The sequence below is a fragment of the Nyctereutes procyonoides genome, unplaced genomic scaffold, assembly GCF_905146905.1.
Source record: "Nyctereutes procyonoides isolate TBG_1078 unplaced genomic scaffold, NYPRO_anot_genome, whole genome shotgun sequence".
NCBI classification, from domain to species: Eukaryota; Metazoa; Chordata; class Mammalia; order Carnivora; family Canidae; genus Nyctereutes; species Nyctereutes procyonoides.
Genome location: NW_026575151.1, coordinates 4824893 through 4829194, shown reverse-complemented (window position 1 = coordinate 4829194; position 4302 = coordinate 4824893).

The window sequence follows — 4302 nt, the reverse complement described above, 5'->3', positions numbered from 1 at the left end:
GGTTATCTAGGTTTTATGTTATATTCTAGATTTATAGTTTTGCACTTTACATTTAGGTTTATGAGCCATTTTGAGGTAATTTTTGTAAAAGGTGTAACATCTATCTCTACACTCATTTTTTTTTGCATGTGTGTGTCCAGTTGTTCCACCACCCATTGTTATCTTTGCTCCATTATTATATCCTTTGCTGCTTTGTTGAAATCAGTTGACCATATTCATGTGCTTCAACTTCTGAGCTCTGTGTACTGTTCCATTGATCTGTATGTTTATTTTTTTTGCTACTACTACACTGTCTTGATTATTGTAGCCATAAGTATTTACTGTTTGCTATATGTAAGCTTCTGATCTACAACTTAATATAAGTAAGGCTTCAAGTTGTATAGTGTCAGACTTCCAACATTGTTCTCCTATGATATTGTTCTGGGTCTTTTGCCTCTCTGTATAAATTTTAGAATCAGTTTATTGATATCCACAGAACAATTTGCTAGGATTTTAACTGGGATTGCAGTGAGTCTATAGATCAAATTGAGAAGAACTGATATTTTGACAATATTGAGTCTTCCTATCCATGAAGATGGAATATCTCTCGATTCTTTGATTTTGTGTGTCAGAATTTTGTGGTTTTCCTCATAGGGATCTTGTACATACTTTGTTAGGTTTATATCTAGGTATTTCGTTTTGTGTATGCTCATGTAAATAGCACGGTTTTAATTTCAAGTTCCACTTGTTCATCGTTGATTGTTAGGGAAATGATAAGGTTATGTATATTATCTTTATATCCTGCAACCTTTCTATACTTATTAGTTTTAGGAGGTTTTTCATCAATTTCTTTCAACTTTCTACATATGATCATGTCATCTGCCAACAAAGACAGTTTTATGCCTTTTCAAGCTGTATATTTTTCTTTTTCTCATCTTATTGCATAAGCTGGAACTTCCAGTATGATTTTGAAAAGGAGTAGTGAATGGGGACATCCTGCCTTGTAACTGATCTTAGTGGTGAAGCTCTGAGTTTCTCACCATTGAGTGTAATGTTAATTGTAGGTATTTTTAGTCCCCAGAGCAGACGTTGTATGATGTCCATGTGAGCTTAAGAAGCATGTGTATTCTGCTGTTGTTGGGTGCTGTAGTCTGTAGACATCAGTTATATTCAGTTGTTTGATGGGGTTGAGTTTAAGTGTGTCCTTGCTGATTTTCTGCCTGCTAGATCTATCCATTTCTGATACTGTCATGTTGAAGTCTTCAACTATGATAGTACTTTAAGGAGAAACAGATGAATGCACTACCAGGTTTTGGCTCACATAGTTTGAAACCCAGTTGTTAGGTGCATGGCTTGGTTTTATTTTCTTAATGGTGTCTTTTGAAGTTTGATGCCTTTTGATTTTGATGATAATCAGTTTTACCTGTTGAGAATACTGTGGGCAGTGTCAAGGTCGGCCAGGAGGATGGAGATCACCCAGACCTTCTCTGGTCTCCACCACGCATGGACATAGCCTCATCCAAGAATATGCTTGGCTCAACCACAAACTTCCAGGCTTATGGGCCCATTAGCTCCCCCAGTTCACTCTCTGCTGAGATTGTCACTTCCACCGACAACCTTACTGGGTTCAGGTTTCATCCATCGTTTCAAATTTAGTGAGTCCTGTTTGACTGCTCATATTTGTCCTCATAGTTCTGTCACACTCTGACCAAACCTTCATGTCAACTAAGCTGGCAGGGGAACGGGAGTAGCCTGGGGAGACAACTGCATAGACCTCCCTGTGCAGCAGTTTTTCAAGCATAAATGCCTCTCACATTGTTGTAGATCTTTGGCAGTTCCTTAAAATGTTAAACATAAGTTATCATATGATCCAGAAGTTCCACCCTTGGGCATCTATGCCCAAGAGAAATCAGATGCCCATCCACACAAAAACCTGTACATAAATGTTTACAGCAGGGTCATTCACAAATAGTGAAAAAGTGGCAACAACCTAAATATCCATCAAGTGGTAAATGGATAAAGTGTAATTTATGCACACAGTGGCTTAAGCTGCTCAGCCATACAAAGGAGTGACCTACTGATACATGCTACGATATGGATGGTAGCACACTTAACGTGTGTTAAGTGAAATAAGACAGTCACTAAAGACCATGACTCCATTACACAAAATGTCTGAATAGGCAAAGCTGTAGATACAAAGTAGATTAGTGGATGCAGGGGGTTGGGGAAGTGACTGCTAACAGTATGAGGTTTCTTTGGAGGCGATATGCTCTAAAATCACATGGTGGTGATAGTTGCCCAACTCTAAAAACATGGTAAGACCCATTGAGTTGTACACTTTAAATTGATGAATTTTATAGTACATTAATTATAGCTCAATAAAATGGTTTAAAAATATGATTTAGGAATCTGTAATGATGGGATCTGCAGGGGAAGCTATTCTGGGCTTTGGGAGGGTGAGGGAAGGGCTGGCCAGGTGGTTCCATTGTGGGACCCCACAACTGGTCCCACCTCTCTGAACTGTCCTATGGGTAGTACTGAGGATGGGGCTTGTGCTGGAATATTTCAACCTCCCAGTTAGGTGAGACTAAGAGGAGGAGCGCCGGCTTTCTCCTCTGGTGTTGCTGCAAAGGCCCCAAGGCTTCTATCCTGCCCTGGCAGGCAGCTGGTTCTCCCAGTAGGGAGAGGCTACCTTGCTCAAAGGTGCCCTTAAGAGCTGAGGAAATTTGAATGTTTAAGATTGAATCCCCGTGACAGAGTGTGAAACACAAGTACTCAGGCATGTGGTATATGAAAGCTCAAATTCAACACATTAAAAAGGATATAAGCTCCTCCAGAGCGGGTTACATTAAGGCTGAAGATCCACAACATGATGCTAAGTGCAATAAGCCAGTCACAGAAGGACCAACACTGTACGATTCCCGTCTCGTGAGTTCTTGAAAGTATTCGAACTCCTAGAAGTAGAGAGTGGAATGGAGTTTGCCAAGGGCTGGGGTGCGGGGGCACAGAGAGAGGCTCTTCAACAGGCATAAAGCAGTTCCTTCAGTTGCCAGGATGGTCGAGGGTAGGGGTCTGCCGCACGGCACTGTGCCAACGCTAACGAGACGGGAATTGTACGCTGCAGCATTTGTTGAGAGGATAGATCTCAGGTTAAATGGTCTTCCTACAGGGGCACCTGGGTGGCTCAGGGGTTGAGTGTCTGTCTGTAGCTCAGGTAGTGATCGTGGGGTCCTGGGATCGAGTCCCACATCGAGCACCTCGCAGGGAGCCTGCTTCTCCCTCTGCCTGTATCTCTGCCTCTCTCTCTCTCTGTGTCTCTCATGAATAAATTAAATTAAAAGAATAATAAAGTCTTAAAAAGTCTTCCTACAGTAACAAAAACACAAGCGAAAAATCCGATTGGTAGAGGTGGGCAGGCTGCCTCCAATTCTTTGGCTCACGTTGCAGCTCCTGTCTCCGGCCGCGGCGGGCCCAGAACACGCCCACCCCAGCGTCCCCTCAGAGTAGGGGGACCGGGTGGAGAACTCACCTCCCCGGAGCTCACAGGCTGAGGCTGAAGCGCGGGCGTGGGGGCCACACTGCGAAGGAGGAAGATGAACATCCGCGCCAGGCGCCCCCGGAACAAAGGCAGGCAGGCAAGTGGGCACAAAAATGCTTGCAGAAGACCAAGATCCAGCCCGTCGGGCGGGGTGGAAACCGGGCCTGTAGAAGAGAACTTTCTGGTAAGGCTTTGCGTTATATATAACTTAGAAGAACGTGCATTCAATTCATATCCAAGAGGTGATGGCGAAATCACAGAAGGATACGAACGATCGCAGAGCTAAGAAAACAGATGCGAGGACCGCGTCATTCTTACCGAATCGCAAGCGGTGGGGAGTGGAAGGACCAGTCGAGGACTGAGTTACAGAGAGCGGCATGAAGGCAAGCCCTTGGTCTTGGCTAGCAAGTCCCCGAAGAGGGCAGTCCTGGCATCTTTCTATCCTCCTCAAGGCCCAGTGGGGGCGGTGCCCGCAGGAACTCAGAAACTCCCTTTGGAGAAGGCAGAGTGCGTCCATGTGGGTCCATGTGGGTCCATGTGGGTCCATGTGGGTGCATCCGAATTTGAGCCAGACGCATGCTTGATGGCGCTGCTTTGGTAGCTGTGTCTCCTTCCTTTTGGCAGAATCAGCTGCAGAGCCAGACTGTGAGGATTCTTCACTTTATAACCAAAGACTCCTTACGGTGACCTTTGTTCTACAGTTTGTTTCTAATGAGGTTGCAAAAAAGTGGAACAGAAATACCACTTAGGACATAGATTTTGTTTGCAATTTGGAGTAGTGTTTG